Here is an 18,533-nt window from a genome sequence, read left to right on the forward strand (position 1 = left end):
AGCAGAATTAGCATCATCAATAACTTACGACATATCAGGATTAATAGCATGTGGTGGTGTTGCAAATTTACTTATAACAGAAGGTGAATCTAAAGTAGAACTGGATGGCAGTTCCTTACCTCTCCTTGTCTTAGAGGGATAAATCTTAGTCTTAGCATCCTTTGTTGGGGAACATAGCAATAATTCAAAACATTTCCTACGTGTCACCAAGATCAATATAGGATATGCTAGAAATGAGAGATAGGGAGTGCATCTTCATACCCTTGAAGATCGCTAAGTAGTACGTTGGAAGAACGCGGTTGGTGGAGTCGTACACGCAGCGATTCAGATCGTGATTGATTCCGAAATAAGCGCCAAATAATGCCACCTCCACGTTCAACACACATACAGCCCGGGGACGTCTCCTCTTTCTTGATCTAGCAAGGGGAGAGGAGAAGTTGAGGGAGAACTCTGACAGCATGACGGCGTGGTGGTGATGGAGCTCGTGGTTCTCCAGCAGAGCTTCGCCCAGCACGACGGAGGAGGAGGAGGTGTTGGAGAGGGGGAGGGTTGTGCCAGGGGAAGGGTGCGGCTGCCCTCCGCTACCTCTTGAGCATGCGTTGGTTTTCACTTGAAGAGGAGAGGGTGATGCAGCAAAGTAGCGTAAGTATTTCCCTCAGTTTTTGAGAACCAAGGTATCAATCCAGTAGGAGATTACACGCAAGTCCCTCGTACCTACACAAACAAACAAGAACCTCGCAACCAACGCGATAAAGGGGCTGTCAATCCCTTCATGATCACTTACGAAAGTGAGATCTGATAGAGATAATAAGATAAATATTTTTGGTATTTTTATGATATAGATTGAAAGTAAAAATTGCAAAGTAAAGTAAATTGGAAACTTATATGATGGAAGATAGACCCGGGGGCCATAGGTTTCACTAGTGACTTATCTCAAGATAGCGTAAGTATTACGGTGGGTAAACAAATTACTATCGAGCAATTGATAGAAAAGTGCATAATTGTGAGAATATCTAGGCATGGTCATGTATATAGGCATCATGTCCACGACAAGTAGACCGAAACGATTCTGCATCTACTACTATTACTCCACACATCGACCGCTATCCATCATGCATCTAGAGTATTAAGTTCATAAGAACAGAGTAACACATTAGGCAAGATGACATGATGTAGAGGGATAAACTCAAGCAATATGATATAACCCCCATCTTTTTATCCTCGATGGCAACAATACAATACGTGCCTCGCTGCCCCTGCTGTCATTGGGAAAGGACACTGCAAAATTGAACCCAAAGCTAAGCTCTCCTCCCATTGCAAGAAAGATCAATCTAGTAGGCCAAACCAAACTTATAATTGGAAGAGACTTGCAAAGATAACAAATCATACATAAAAGATTTCAGAGAAGAATCAAATATTGTTCATAGATAATCTTGATCATAAACCCACAATTCATCGGATCTCGACAAACACACCGCAAAAAGAATTACATCTAATAGATCTCCAAGAAGATCGAGCAGAACTTTGTATTGAGATCCAAAGAGAGAGAAGAAGCCATCTAGCTAGTAACTATGGACCCGAAGGTCTGTGGTAAACTACTCACACATCATCGGAGAGGCTATGGTGTTGATGTAGAAGCCCTCCGTGATCGATTCCCCCTCCGGCGGAGCTCCCAAAAAGGCCCCAAGATGGGATCTCTTGGGTACAGAAGGCTGCGGCAGTGGAAATAGGGTTTCGTGGAGCTCTCGGATGTTTTCGGGGTATATGGGTACATATAGGAGGAAGAAGTGCATCGGTGGAGCTACGAGGGGCCCACGAGGGAGGGGGCACGCCTGCCCCCTGCCTCGTGGCCTCCTCGCTTCTTTCTTGATGACCACTCCAAGTCTCCTGGATCACGTTTGTTCCAATAATAGCTCTCCCGAAGGTTTCATTCCGTTTGGATTCCGTTTGATATTCCTTTTCTGTGAAACACTGAAATATGCAAAAAAAACAATTTGCACTAGGCCTTTGGTTAGTAGTTAGTCCCAAAAATAATATAAAAAGGTATATTAAAGCCCATTAAACATCCAAAACAGATAATATGCATGGAACAATCAAAAAGTATAGATATGTTGGAGACGTATCAAGCATCCCCATGCTTAATTCCTGCTAGTCCTCGAGTAGGTAAATGATAAAACTAGATATTTTTTTATGTGGAATGCTACCTAGCATAATTCTCAATGTAATTTTCTTTATTGTGGCATGAATTTTCAGATCCGAAAGATTCAAGACAAAAGTTTAATATTGACATAAAAATAATAATACTTCAAGCATACTAGCAAAGCAATTGTGTCTTCTCAAAATAACATGGCCAAAGAGAGTTATCCCTACAAAATCATATAGTCTGGCTATGCTCCATCTCCACCACACAAAATATTTATATCATGCACAACCCCGATGACAAGCCAGGCAATTGTTTCATACTTTTGATGTTCTCAAACTTTTTCAATCTTCACGCAATACATGAGCGTGAGCCATGGACATATCACTATAGGTGGAATAGAATGGTGGTTGTGGAGAAGACAAAAAGGAGAAGATAGTGTCACATCAACTAGGCGTATCAACGGTCTATGGAGATGCCCGTCAATAGATATCAATGAGACTGAGTAGGGGTTGCCATACAACGGATGCACTAGAGCTATAAGTGTATGAAATCTCAAGAAACGAGACTAAGTGGGTGTGCATCCAAATCGCTTGCTCACGAAGACCTAGGGCATTTTGAGGAAGCCCATCATTGGAATATACAAGCCAAGTTCTATATTGTAAAATTGCCACTAGTATATGAAAGTGACAACATAAGAGACTCTCTATCATGAAGATCATGGTGCTACTTTGAGCACAAGTGTGGTAAAAGGATAGTAACATTGTCCCTTCTCTCTTTTCTCTCATTTTTTGGGCCTTCTCTTTTTTTATTGCCTTTCTCTCTTTTTTTCGTCCGGAGTCTCATCCCGACATGTGGGGGAATCATAGTCTCCATCATCCTTTCCTCACATGGGACAATGCTCTCATAATGATGATCATCACACTTTTATTTACTTACAACTCGAAAAATTACAACTCGATACTTAGAACAAAATATGACTCTATGTGAATGTCTTCGGCGGTGTACCGGGATGTGCAATGACTCATGAGTGACATGTATGAAAGAATTATGAAGGTGGCTTTGCCACAAATATGATGTCAACTACATGATCATGCAAAGCAATATGAGAATGATGAAGCGTGTCATAATAAACGGAACGGTGGTAAGTTGCATGGCAATATATCTCGGAATGGCTATTGAAATGCCATAATAGGTAGGTATGGTGGCTGTTTTGAGGAAAGTATATGGTGGGTTTATGGTACCGGCGAAAGTTGTCCGGTACTAGAGAGGCTAGCAATGGTGGAAGGGTGAGAGTACATATAATCCATGGACTCAACATTAGTCATAAAGAACTCACATACTTATTGCAAACATCTATTAGTTATCGAAACAAAGTACTACACGCATGCTCCTGCTACCTCTTTTAGCACTGTGTTGGTTTTGCCCGAAGAGGAAGGGATGATGCAGCAAAGTAGAGAAAGTATTTCCCTCAGCTTTTGAGAACCAAGGTATCAATCCAGTAGGAGGCTATGCGTGAGTTCCTCGCACCTGCACAAAACAAATAAATCATCACAACCAACGCAAATAGGGGTTGTCAATCCCTATAGGGCCACTTTACGAGAGGTAGATCTGATCGATATGATAAGATAATATTTTTGGTATTTTATGATAAAGATGCAAAGTAAAATAAAGGCAAAGTAAATAGCAAAGTAAATAACTAAGTAGTAGGAGATTGATATGATAAAGATAGACCCGGGGGCCATAGGTTTCACTAGTGGCTTCTCTCGAGAGCATAAGTATTCTACGGTGGGTGAACAAATTACTGTTGAGCAATTGACAGAATTGAGCATAGTTATGAGAATATGTAGGTATGATCATGCATGTATATAGGCATCATGTCCGAAACAAGTAGACCGACTCCTGCCTGCATCTACTACTATTACTCCACTCATCGACCACTATCCAGCATGCATCTAGAGTATTAAGTAAAAACAGAGTAACGCCTTAAGCAAGATGACATGATGTAGAGGGATAGACTCATGCAATATGAAGAAAACCCCATCTTGTTATCCTCGATGGCAACAATACAATACGTACCTTGCTGCCCTTACTGTCACCGGGAAAGGACACCGCAAGATTGAACCCAAAGCTAAGCACTTCTCCCATTGCAAGAAAGATCAATCTAGTAGGCCAAACCAAACTGATAATTTGAAGAGACTTGCAAAGATAACCAATCATACATAAAAGAATTCAGAGAAGATTCAAATATTATTCATAGATAGACTTGATCATAAACCCACAATTCATCGGTCTCAACAAACACACCGCAAAAAGAAGATTACATCGAATAGTTCTCCACAAGAGAGGGGGAGAACATTGTATTGAGATCCAAAAGAGAGAAGAAGCCATCTAGCTAATAACTATGGACCCCTAGGTCTGAGGTAAACTACTCACACTTCATCGTAAGGGCTATGGTGTTGATGTAGAAGCCCTCCGTGATCGATGCCCCCTCCGGTGGAGCTCCGGAACAGGCCCCAAGATGGGATCTCGTGGATACAAAAAGTTGCGGCGGTGGAAATAGGGTTTTGGCTCTGTATCTGAGCGTTTGGGGGTACGTGGGTATATATAGGAGGAAGAAGTACGTCGATGGAGCAATAGGGGGCCCACGAGGGTGGAGGGCGCGCCTGGGGGGGGGTAGGCGTGCCCTCCTACCTCGTGGCCTCCTATTACGTGTCTTGATGTAGGGTCCAAGTCTCCTGAGTTGTATTCGATGAGAAAATCATGTTCCCGAAGGTTTCATTCTGTTTGGACTCCGTTTGATATTCGTTTTCTTCGAAACCCTAAAACAGGCAAAAACAACAATTCTGGGTTGGGCCTCTGGTTAATAGGTTAGTCCCAAAAATAATATAAAAGTGGATAATAAAGCCCAATAATGTCCAAAATAGTAGATAATATAGCATGGAGCAATCAAAAATTATAGATACGTTGGAGACGTATCAAGCATCCCCAAGCTTAATTCCTGCTCGTCCTCGAGTAGGTAAATGATAAAAACAGAATTTTTGATGCGGAGTGCTATTTGGCATAATTTTAATGTAATTCTTCTTAATTGTGGTATGAATATTCAGATCTGAAAGATTCAAGACAAAAGTTCATATTGACAAAGAAATGATAATACTTCAAGCGTACTAACAAAGCAATTATGTCTTCTCAAAATAACATGGCTAAAGAAAGTTGTCCCTACAAAATCATATAGTCTGGCTATGCTCTATCTTTACCACACAAAATATTTAAATCATGCACAACCCCGATGACAAGCCAAGCAATTGTTTCATACTTTTGACATTCTTAAAACTTTTTCAATCTTCACGCAATACATGAGCGTGAGCCATGGATATAGCACTATAGGTGGAATAGAGTGGTGGTTTGGAGAAGACAAAAAAGAGAAGATAGTCTCACATCAACTAGGCGTATCAATGGGCTATGGAGATGCCCATCAATAGATATCAATGTGAGTGAGTAGGGACTGCCATGCAATTGATGCACTAGAGCTATAAGTATATGAAAGCTCAAAAAGAAACTAAGTGGGTGTGCATCCAACTCGCTTGCTCATGAAGACCTAGGGCAATTTGAGGAAGCCCATCATTGGAATATACAAGCCAAGTTCTATAATGAAAGATTCCCACTAGTATATGAAACTGATAACATGAGAGACTCTATACTATGAACATCACGGTGCTACTTTGAAGCACAAGTGTGGTAAAAGGATAGTAACATTGTCCCTTCTCTCTTTTTCTCTCATTTTTTTCTTTTTTTATTTGGGCCTTTTCTCTTTTTTTTATGGCCTCTTTTCTTTCTCTTTTTTTATTTTTCGTCCAGAGTCTCATCCCGACTTGTGGAGGAATCATAGTCTCCATCATCCTTTCCTCACTGGGACAATGCTCTAATAATGATGATCATCACACTTTTATTTTTCTTACAACTCAACAATTACAACTCGATACTTAGAACAAAATATGACTCTATATGAATGCTTCCGGCGGTGTACTGGGATATGCAATGATGCATGAGTGACATGTATGAAAGAATTATGAACGGTGGCTTTGCCACAAATACTATGTCAACTACATGACCATGCTAAGCAATATGACAATGATGGAGTGTGTCATAAACGGAATGGTGGAAAGTTGCATGGCAATATATCTCGGAATGGCTATGGAAATTCCATAATAGGTAGGTATGGTGGCTGTTTTGAGGAAGGTATATGGTGGGTGTATGATACCGGCGAAAGGTGCGCGGTATTAGAGAGGCTAGCAAAGGTGGAAGGGTGAGAGTGCGTATAATCCATGGACTCAACATTAGTCATAAAGAACTCATATACTTATTGCAAAAATCTACAAGTTATCAAAGCAAAGTATTACGTGCAAGCTCCTAGTGGGATATATTGGTTAGAAAAGACCATCGCTCGTCCCCGACCGCCACTCATAAGGAAGGCAATCAAAAAATTAAATCATGCTCCGACTTCATCACATAACGGTTCACCATACGTGCATGCTACGAGAATCACAAGCTTCAACACAAGTATTTCTCAAATTCACAACTACTCAACTAGCACAACTTTAATATCACCATCTTTATATCTCAAAACAATTATCAAGTATCAAACTTCTCATAGTATTCAACACACTCATAAGAAAGTTTTATTATTAATCTTGCATAGCAAGCATATTAGGATTTTAAGCAAATTACCATGCTATTAAGACTCTCAAAATAATCTAAGTGAAGCATGAGAGATCAATAGTTTCTATAAAACAAATCCACCACCATGCTCTAAAAGATATAAGTGAAGCACTAGAGCAAAATTATATAACTCAAAAGATATAAGCGTAGCACATAGAGTATTCTAACAATTTCCAAATCATGTATGGCTCTCTCAAAAGGTGTGTACAGCAAGGATGATTGTGGTAAACTAACAAGCAAAGACTCAGATCATACAAGACGCTCCAAGCAAAACACATATCATGTGGCAAATAAAAATATAGCTCCAAGTAAAGTTACCGATAGAAGTAGACGAAAGAGGGGATGCCTTCCAGGGCATCCCCAAGCTTTGGCTTTTAGGTGTCCTTAGATTATCTTGGGGGTGCCATGGGCATCCCCAAGCTTAGGCTCTTGCCACTCCTTGTTCCATAATCCATCAAATCTTTACCCAAACCTTGAAAACTACACAACACAAAACTTAAAGTAGAAAATCTCGTGAGCTCTGTTAGCGAAAGAAAACAAAAGACCACTTCAAGGTACTGTAATGAACTCATTCTTTATTTATATGGGTGTTATACCTACTGTATTCCAATTTCTCTATGGTTTATAAACTATTTTACTAGCCATAGATTCATCAAAATAAGCAAACAACACATGAAAAACAGAATCTGTCAAAAACAGAACAGTCTGTAGTAATCTGTAGCTAGCGCAAGATCTGGAACCCCAAAAATTCTAAAATAAATTGCTGGACGTGAGTAATTTATCTATTAATCATCTTATAGAAGAATTAACTAAATAGAACTTTCCAAATAAAAATTACAGCAGTTCTCGTGAGCGCTAAAGTTTCTGTTTTTTACAGCAAGTTCAACAAGACTTTCCCCTAGTCTTCCCAACGGTTCTACTTGGCACAAACACTAATTAAACACAAAAAACGCAACCAAAACAGAGGCTAGATAATTTATTTATTACTAAACAGGAGCAAAAAGCAAGGAATGAAAATAAAATTGGGTTGCCTCCCAACAAGCGCTATCGTTTAATGCCCCTAGCTAGGCATAACAAGCAAGAATAGATCTAGATATTGCCATAATAGTAAGATAGATTATTAAAAATCATTTCATATTCTATATGTTCAGCAGCAAGTTTTCTTTGAGGCAAGCTAAAGTAATCAAAAAGGCTAAATTTATTGGGACAAAAGTCTCCAAGATCAACCCTGGGAGGTATAGGTTCCTCCTTCGGTCCTTCATATTGCACAACCAATTCATCATTATAAGCATTCTTTTGACAGAACTTTGTGAGCCTATATTCAAGATAATATCCCAATTCATTATTTCGAATAGCCAAATCATCATTAAGTTTAGAAATTCTATCAACTAAAACATTGGTAGGCACCCTTTTTCTAAGATTTTCATTGAAAGCAACATAGTCTAGAGATTGAAAATGCATTATTTCTTCTTGATCAAAAAGGATGGCCTCTATGGGAGGACGGCAAGCATCCACCCTATAATGCGCAAAGATTTCTTTGGCCTCTTTTATTATGAATCGAAACTGATGAGCTAAAAAGATAGTAACGGCACGCTTAACAGAAGAATGCTCAATATTAGAAAATTCTAGGAAAATCCTTTGTATGGAAGGATGCATGTGCATGAATTGCCTTTCAAGTTCAACTATAAGCATGGCAATAGCGTACGCAAGACTAATAGTTCTATGAAGGATAGAACTACCCATAGAGGGTAAAGCACCGGCACAAGTAAAGAAATCTTGAATAACTCCTTTTCCAATAATATTACCACTACCAACATGGAATCTTTTTATATGTGAGATAGTGGGTTCTTTAGTAGGAGCATCAAAATTATTATCGACAATAGTATCCCCAATTTCAGACATAGAGGCAGAAGGTAAAGAACTAGCCATAACGATAAGCAAGCAAACTAACACACAAGCAGACAAAAAGCAAGCGGACAAAAAGAGGCAAATAAAGAGGGAGGATAGAGAGAGAGAGGGCAAATAAAACGACAAGGGTGAAGTGGGGGAGAGGAAAACAAGAGGCAAATGGAAAATAATGTAATGCGGGCGATAAGGGTATGTGATGGGTACTTGGTATGTTGACTTTTGCGTAGACCTCCTCGGCAACGGCGCCAGAAATCCTTCTTGCTACCTCTTTTAGCACTGCGTTGGTTTTCCCCGAAGAGGAAGGGATGATGCAGCAAAGTAGCGTAAGTATTTCCCTCAGTTTTTGAGAACCAAGGTATCAATCCAGTAGGAGGCTACGCGCGAGTCCCTCGCACCTGCACAAAACAAATAAATCCTTGCAACCAACGTAAATAGGGGTTGTCAGTCCCTATAGGGCCACTTACGAGAGTGAGATCTGATAGATATGATAAGATAATATTTTTGGTATTTTATGATAAAGATGCAAAGTAAAATAAAGGCAAATTAAATATCAAAGTAAATAACTAAGTAGTAGGAGATTGATATGATAAAGATAGACCCGGGGGCCATAGGTTTCACTATAGGCTTCTCTTGAGAGCATAAGTATTCTACGGTGGGTGAACAAATTACTGTTGAGCAATTGACAGAATTGAGCATAGTTATGAGAATATCTAGGTATGATCATGTATATAGGCATCACGTCCGAGACAAGTAGACCGACTCCTGCCTGCATCTACTACTATTACTCCACTCATCGACCGCTATCTAGCATGCATCTAGAGTATTAAGTAAAAACAGAGTAACGCCTTAAGCAAGATGACATGGTGTAGAGGGATAGACTCATGCAATATGAAGAAAACCCCATCGTGTTATCCTCGATGGCAACAATACAATACGTGCCTTGCTGCCCTTACTGTCAACGGGAAAGGACACCGCAAGATTGAACCCAAAGCTAAGCACTTCTCCCATTGCAAGAAAGATCAATCTAGTAGGCCAAACCAAACTGATAATTCGAAGAGACTTGCAAAGATATCCAATCATACATAAAAGAATTTAGAGAAGATTCAAATATTATTCATAGATAGACTTGATCATAAACCCACAATTCATCGGTCTCAACAACCACACCGCAAAAACAAGATTACATCGAATAGTTCTCCACAAGAGAGGGGGAGAACATTGTATTGAGATCCAAAAAGAGAGAAGGAGCCATCTAGCTACTAACTATGGACCCGTAGGTCTGAGGTAAACTACTCACACTTCATCGGAAGGGCTATGGTGTTGATGTAGAAGCCCTCCGTGATCGATGCCCCCTCCGGCGGAGCTCTGGAACAGGCCCCAAGATGGGATCTCGTGGATACAGAAAGTTGCGGCGGTGGAATTAGGGTTTTGGCTCTGTATCTGATCGTTTGAGGGGTACGTGGGTATATATAGGAGGAAGAAGTACGTCGGTGGAGCAACAGGGGGCCCACGAGGGTGGAGGGCGCGCCTGGAGGGTAGGCGTGCCCCTACCTCGTGTCCTCCTGTTACGTGTCTTGATGTAGGGTCCAAGTCTCCTGAGTTGTATTCGATGAGAAAATCACGTTCCCGAAGGTTTCATTTTGTTTGGACTCCGTTTGATATTCATTTTCTTCAAAACCCTAAAACAGGCAAAAAACAACAATTCTGGGCTGGGCCTCCGGTTAATAGGTTAGTCCCAAAAATAATATAAAAGTGGATAACAAAACCCAATAATGTCCAAAATAGTAGATAATATACAATGGAGCAATCAAAAATTATAGATACGTTGGAGACATATCAGCTTCTAGGGGATAGATTTGTAGGAAAAGACCATCGCTCGTCCCCGACCGCCACTCATAAGGAAGACAATCAATAAATAAATCATGCTCCGACTTTATCACATAACGGTTCACCATACATGCATGCTATGGGAATCACAAACTTTAACACAAGTATTTCTCAAATTCGCAACTACTCAACTAGCATGACTCTAATATCACCATCTTCATATCTCAAAACAATCATCAAGTATCAAACTTCTCATAGTATTCAATGCACTTTTTGTGATAGTTTTTATTATAGCCATCTTGGATGCCTATCATATTAGGACTAATTTTATTGCTAAAGAAAATTACCATGCTGTTCTAGAGGACTCTCAAAATGATATAAGTGAAGCATCATAGATCAATAATTTCTATGAAATAAAACCACCACCATGCTCTAAAAAGATATAGGTGAAGCACTAGAGCAAAATTGTCTAGCTCAAAAGATATAAGTAAAGCACAAAGAGTATTCTAATAGATTCCAATTCATGTGTGTCTCTCCAAAAGATGTGTACAGCAAGGATGATCGTGGTAAACTAAAAGGCAAATACTCAAATCATACAAGACGCTCCAAGCAAAACACATAACATGCGGTGAATAAAAATATAGCATCAAGTAAAGTTACCGATGGACAAACACGAAAGAGGGGATGACTTCCGGGGCATCCCCAAGCTTAGACTTTTGGTTGTCCTTGAATTTTACCTTGGGGTGCCTTGGGAATCCCAAAGCCTAGGCTCTTGTCATTCCTTATTCCATAATCCATCAAATCTTTACCCAAAACTTGAAAACTTCACAACACAAAACTCAACAGAAAATCTCATGAGCTCCATTAGTATAAGAAAAGAAACCACCACTTAAGGTACTGTAATGAACTCATTCTTTACTTATATTGGTGTTAAACCTATTGTATTCCAAATTCTCTATGGTTCATACCCCCCGATACTAGCCATAGATTCATCAAAATATGCAAACAACACACAAAAAACAGAATCTGTCAAAAAACAGAACAGTCTGTAGTAATATGTAGGTTTCGAATACTTGTGTAACCCCAAAAATTCTAAAATAAATTGGTGGACGTGAAAGAATCAACCTAATCGCACTCTCCAGTAAAAAATGGCAGCAAATCTCGTGAGCGCTGAAGTTTCTATTTTTTACAGCAAGATCGCAAAAACTCTCCCCAAGTCTTTCCAAAGGTTCTACTTGGCACAAACACTAAGTAAAAGCATAAAATCACATCTAAACAGAAGCTAGATGAATTATTTATTACTAAACAAAACCAAAAATCAAGAAACAAAAGTAAAATTGGGTTGCCTCCCAACAAGCGCTATCGTTTAACGCCCCTAGCTAGGCATAAAAACAAGAATAGATCTAGGTATTGCTATGATAATGATAAGGTAAATCGTGAAAACTCATCTCATACTCCCTACGTTCAGTAGCAAGCTTTCTTTGTGGCAAGCAAAAGTAATCAAAAGGGCTAAATTCAATGGGACAAAAGTCCCCAAGATCATGCTCGGGAGGTATTGGTTCCTCCTTTGGCCCCTCATATTGCACAACCAATTCATCATTATAAGCATTCTTTTGGCAAAAGGTCATGAGCCTTTGTTCAAGGGGAAAATCCAACCCATTATTTTGGATGGCAAAATTATCATTAAGTTCAGAAATCCTGTCAACAAGAACATCGGTAGGAACCTTCTTTCAAAGGTTTTCATTAAAAGCAACATGATCTAAAGATCGTAAGCACATTATGTCCTCCTGATAAAAAATGATTGCTTCTATGGGAGGACAGCCGGCATCCTCCCTATAATGCGCAAAAATTTCATTGGCCTCTTTTATTATAAATCTGAACTCATGAGCTAAAAAGATGGTAGCTGCTCGCTTAACAGAAGAATGCTCAATATTAGAAAATTCTAGAAAGATCCTCTATATGCAAGGATGCATATGGATAAATTGTCTTTCAAGTTCAACCACAAGCGACGATATAGCTGAAGGAAATATGCCCTAGAGGAAATAATAAAGTTATTATTTATTTCCTTATATCATGATAAATGTTTATTATTCATGCTAGAATTGTATTAACCGGAAACATGATACATGTGTGAATACATAGACAAAAAGAATGTCACTAGTATGCCTCTACTTGACTAGCTCGTTGATCAAAGATGATTATGTTTCCTGACCATAGACAAAGAATTGTCATTTGATTAACAGGGTCACATCATCAGGAGAATGATGTGATTGACTTGACCCATTCCGTTAGCTTAGCACTTGATCACTTAGTTTGTTGCTATTGCTTTCTTCATAACTTATACATGTTCCTATGACTATGAGATTATGCAACTCCCATTTACCGGAGGAACACTTTGTGTGCTACCAAACATCACAACGTAACTGGGTGATTATAAAGGTGCTCTACATGTGTCTCCAAAGGTACTTGTTGGGTTGGCATATTTCGAGATTAGGATTTGTCACTCCGATAGTCAGAGAGGAATCTCTGGGCCCACTCGGTAATGCACATCACTTAAGCCTTGCAAGTGTTGCAACTAATGAGTTAGTTGTGGGATGATGTATTACGAAACGAGTAAAGAGACTTGCCGGTAACGAGATTGAACTAGGTATGGAGATACCGACGGTCGAATCTCGGGCAAGTAACATACCGGTGACAAATGGAACAACGTATGTTATTATGCGATTTGACCGATAAAGATCTTGGTAGAATATGTGGGAGCCAATATGAGCATCCAGGTTCTGCTATTGGTTATTGACCGGAGACGTGTCTCGGTCATGTCTACATAGTTCTCGAACCCGTAGGGTCCCCACGCTTAAAGTTTCGATGGCAGTTATATTATGAGTTTATATGTTTTGATGTACCGAAGATTGTTCGGAGTCCCGGATGTGATCACGGACATAATGAGGAGTCTCAAAATGGTCGAGACATGAAGATTGATATATTGGGCGACTATATTCGGACACCAGAATGGTTCCGGGGGTTATCGGATATATACCGGAGTACCGGGGGGTTACCGGACCCCCCGGAGGTTATTGGGCCTCATGGGCCCAATTGGTGGAAGAGGAGAGGTGGCCAAGGGGCAGCCGCGCGCCCCTCCCCCCCCCCCCCAAGTCCGAATTGGACAAGGAGGAGGGTCGGCGCCCCCCCCCCTTCCTTTCCCCCTCTCTCTCCTTCCCTCTCCTCTCCTAATCCAACAAGGAAAAGGGAGGGAGTCCTACTCCCGGTGGGAGTAGGACTCCTCCTGGTGCGCCCCTCCTGGCCGGACGCCTCTCCCCCCTTGCTCCTTTATATACGGGGGCAGGGGGGCACCCTAGAGACACAACAATTGATCTGTTGATCTTTTAGCCATGTGCGGTGCCCCCTCCACCATAGTCCACCTCGATAATACTGTAGCGGTGCTTAGGCGAAGCCCTACGTCGGTAGAACATCATCATCGTCACCACGCCGTCGTGTTGACGAAACTCTCCCTCAACACTCGGCTGGATCGGAGTCCGAGGGAGGTCATCGGGCTGAACGTGTGCTGAATTCGGAGGTGTCGTGCGTTCGGTACTTGATCGGTCGGATCGTGAAGACGTACGACTACATAAACCGCGTTGTGCTAACGCTTCCGCTTTCGGTCTACGAGGGTACGTGGACAACACTCTCCCCTCTCGTTGCTATGCATCACCATGATCCTGCGTGTGCGTAGGAAACTTTTTGAAATTACTACGTTCCCCAACAATAGCATCCGCAAGACTACTAGTTTTATGAAGAATAGGCCCGCCCATGGTGGGCAAAGCACCAGCACAAGTAAAGAAATCTTGAATAACCCCTTTTCCGATAATATTACCACTACCAAACCGAAACTTTTTAGTGTGTAAAATAGTAGGTTCTTCACGAGGATCAACAAAAGCATGAAAGTTTTCCATGTTATTACCACTATCCTTATGAACGATAACCTCCCCAATTTTAGACATGATGGCAGCAAGAGGTAAGTCAAAAGAGGCGAACGAAAAAGAGGCGAGCGGAAAGGAGAGCGAGCGGAAAGGAGGGCGAATAAAACGGCAAGGGTGAAGTGGGGGAGAGGAAAACAAGAGGCAAATGGCAAATAATGTAATGCGAGGGATAAGAGTTTGTGATGGGTACTTGGTATGTCTTGACTTGTGCATAGATCTCCCCGGCAACGGCGCCAGAAATCCTTCTTGCTACCTCTTGAGCATGCGTTGGTTTTCTCTTGAAGAGGAAAGGGTGATGCAGCAAAGTAGCCTAAGTATTTCCATCAGTTTTTGAGAACCAAGGTATCAATCCAGTAGGAGATTACACGCAAGTCTCTCGTACCTTCACTAACAAACAAGAACCTCGCAACCAACGCGATAAAGGGGTTATCAATCCCTTCACGATCATTTACGAAAGTGAGATCTAATAGAGATAATAAGATAAATATTTTTGGTATTTATAAGCTAAATACTTTTGTAACTGACCGTGAAGGGACTGACAACCCCTTTATCTTATTATATTTATTATCTTTATCTTTATCAGATCTTGCTTTTGCAAGTAGCCGTGAAGGGACTGACAACCCCTTTATGGCGTTGGTTGCAAGGCTCTTGATTGTTTGTGCAGGTACGAGGGACTTGCGTGTAGTCTCCTACTGGATTAATACTTAGGTTCTCAAAAACTAAGGGAAATACTTACGCTACTTTGTTGCATCACCTTTCCTCTTCAAGGAAAAACTAACACATGCTCAAGAGGTAGCAGTCATCCAATGCATAACCAAACAACCCTAGTGCCCCAATGGGCTGGTGGTCAGGGCAGAGAGCTGCGGGATGGTCCGTCTTCTTGCAGAGGAGGCACACTAGTGGCTGGGTGCAATCCACCTGGCAATGCCCGGCCACCCCACAGTTGAAGCAGGTGATCACGGCCGCAGACGAAGGAGGCGCCGCCACCACCGTCAGGTTAGTGATCAAGGATGCCGGGCCACCCGGTTGAGGTTGGGAGCCTCGCTTCTTCTTCTTCTTGGCGAACGCCCCCCGACCGTTGCGGTTGTTGTTGTTGTTGTTGTTGTTGTTGTTGTTGGGGCCGGCTGGAGGGAATTGGGCTTGGCGACGGGGAGGGTCATAGCGTCGTGGGGGAGAGGCGGACACACGCTCGGACCGGGAGGAGAACGGGAGCAGCGGGGAGAGGAGCGTCGGACCCGGTCCGGCCCGCAGCCGCGCCACTCCTCGGGAGACCGGTCCTGGCCCCGAGAAGAGCGCCAGTCGGCACCGTCGGCCACGGTCGACCCCTTGCCACGGAGCAGGTCGTTGCGGAGCTCGTCCTCCCGCCGAGAGCCATCCGGCGATGGTCGGTGCACGTCCGGAGGAGGAGGCGCGTCCCAACCCCCGGCGCGATGCTGGGGGGCCTATCCCCCGTTTCACGGACCATGGTGGCTGGCACCGCGGAGGAAGGGGAGGAGACGCGAGGGGAGGGGAGGGCGAGCGATTGCGGCACAGGGAGGAGTCGGGACGATGAGAGGAGTGGTCGCACTGGGACAAACCCTAAAGAGGGTGCTGGTGGGCCGTCCAACTGGACTTGGGCCACGGCCCAAGGGGGTGGGGAGAGCCGAGTGCGGGAAGGTCCAGCATCGGGACTCCGAGAAGGCCCAGGAGTCTCCCCCATCCCAAACGGCCCAACAGGCCCGGGACGGCCCAGCCCATTCAGAAGAGGAGGGACGGAAGGAGTTAGGGTTTCCAGGGGCTCGCCGCCGCCACCACCAAGCCGCCGGCTGGCGCCGCCGCGGAAGGGCGGAAAGCGCGGAATTTTGGCCCCCGGGCCACCACCACGGCCTCCGCCAGGCGCACCAACTCCGGCACGGGTACCACGGGAAGCAGCGCCAGCGAGGAGCGTCGCCATGAGACCGCCGCACGACCAACTTACGACCTTCCGGCCACCCCCTAAGCACGGCCTCGGGCCCCACCGTCGCGTCGGCTGGCCTCACGGCATGCGTCCAACAACGATGGGGAGGGTGGTGAGCGATGGGCGCGGGGCTGCACCGGTAGAGGAAGGGGAGGAGGAGAGGCACGGAAGTCGAGGGCGGCGACACCAACTCATCCGCGGCAATCTCCGCTAGCCGGTCGCCAAACTGGCGGGGTCGCCGAGAGAGACCCGCCGCATCATCCGCAACCTCGGCCCGGTCCCCCTCGGCTGCCCAGTCGGCCCAGCAGGTCCGGCCAGGCTGAGCTAGGGTGGGGTCCGCAGCAGAGGACCGCGGCGGAGAGGGGAGGACAGGCGGCGAGCAGGCGGGGGACGGACGGCGCTGGAGCGGAGGGCCGGCGAGGGGGGGGGGAGGCGGTCAGTGGCGGCGCCAGCCTCATAAGTCTGTGGGGTCAATGGATTTTTTTAGATATTCTTCTTCAGGATGAATAGTAAATGAACAGTAATTGTAGACTATTTTCCTAAAAAGCTGTGGGGTCGGCTGACCCCACAGCTTACACATAGAATCGCCGTTGGCGGCGGTGGAGCACCGGCGAGGGAGGGAGCGGAGGAGCCCCCTCAACTAGCGCGGGTGCCGCCGCGGTCGCCACCGGAGTCGCCCGAGTCGCCATCCACCCCTCTGTATCAAGTCGTGTCCGATAGAATCAGTAGTCGATCCTCATATTCATCAACGACGCCCTTTCATGAACCGGAGGAAGTACGTAAGCTTTGTATTTTCGAACAACCAGGATAATCAATATAATTAGGCAACTTTGTGTACCAAGCATGGCAGGAGTTTTTTTTTTTTTTTTGCGGGGTCTGGCAGGAGCTTTTTGCCTACGAAAGAACAAACCAACCAGGAGAAGAAGCGCTGTGAAACAGGTGAAGGATCAAGGGAGTACATGGTGAGAAAAACACGTGCTGGCCAGTATATCCTGTAGCTAGTTAGCTATGGCAGCTGGGGAAAACGGAAGATTCCTAGCTACGAAGTAGTATGACCCACATAAGCGTGCCTCTTTCTACGGGCGCTAGCCCCCAAAAGAGCAAAGGACCCTTTCATGGCTGGACAGTAAAAGGCACAGCAAATTGTCCAAAAAAAAGTAAAAGGTACAGCAATATAATTATGAGAAATATTTGAGTACATTATGTTTATATTAGAGACGTGTTCTTTTCTCGTATGAGCGGCCGCATTTCTACCGTGTTTATTAGTAGGTGGCCCATGATATTGCTATAAGTCTAATGATTTATTAGTAGGTGGTATTCCTTCTTGCGTGATGGTAAATGTTGAGCATGATCGCAATAACATTTCTTGATTAATATATGGTGGTTTAAAAGAAGGGAAACTTGTGAAGATCGGATGGCAACTCTTCTTTAAAAAAACAGAAACATGATTTAATATGGAAAGTTATTTGTCATTTACATGGAAATATTTTCCTGGTATAGGGGGGAGAAGATGGGAGATAAATAAATAACATAGTGCACTAGATTCTCAAGAGAAATAAGAAACATAGTATGAGCAAATGTTTCAAACCCTCCAAAACTTGGGGAAACGAACAATTGGCATACTACATTCTGAAGTCAATCCTACAAGCAATAGCGCTTGAGCTAATTCGTACTCATTTTCAGTTTATTAGGCTCATCTCAAACAGTCATAAACAAGAAGAACATAGTTAAGTGCTAGATCATGTACTTTGTCGAATTTACGAATGAAGTTGGACGGTTTACTCAAAGAAAAGTGTGAGACCATGTATTAATGCAACATGAATGACCAGCTTCTACTTTGAGAACTAGAACTCGACATGATTCAATGCATCTATAATTAGTTTTGCCTGGTTGGTATGACAAACTAAAAAACTAGAAGGTACGCCCCACACATTGCCGAGGGAATCGATTTCAATATATTTCTATGAGATTTAACTGTGTTGAATATAAATATTCAGTAACACATGAACCAAAATTTAAAATACAT

The sequence above is a fragment of the Triticum aestivum genome, chromosome 1A, assembly GCF_018294505.1.
Source record: "Triticum aestivum cultivar Chinese Spring chromosome 1A, IWGSC CS RefSeq v2.1, whole genome shotgun sequence".
NCBI classification, from domain to species: domain Eukaryota; kingdom Viridiplantae; phylum Streptophyta; class Magnoliopsida; order Poales; family Poaceae; genus Triticum; species Triticum aestivum.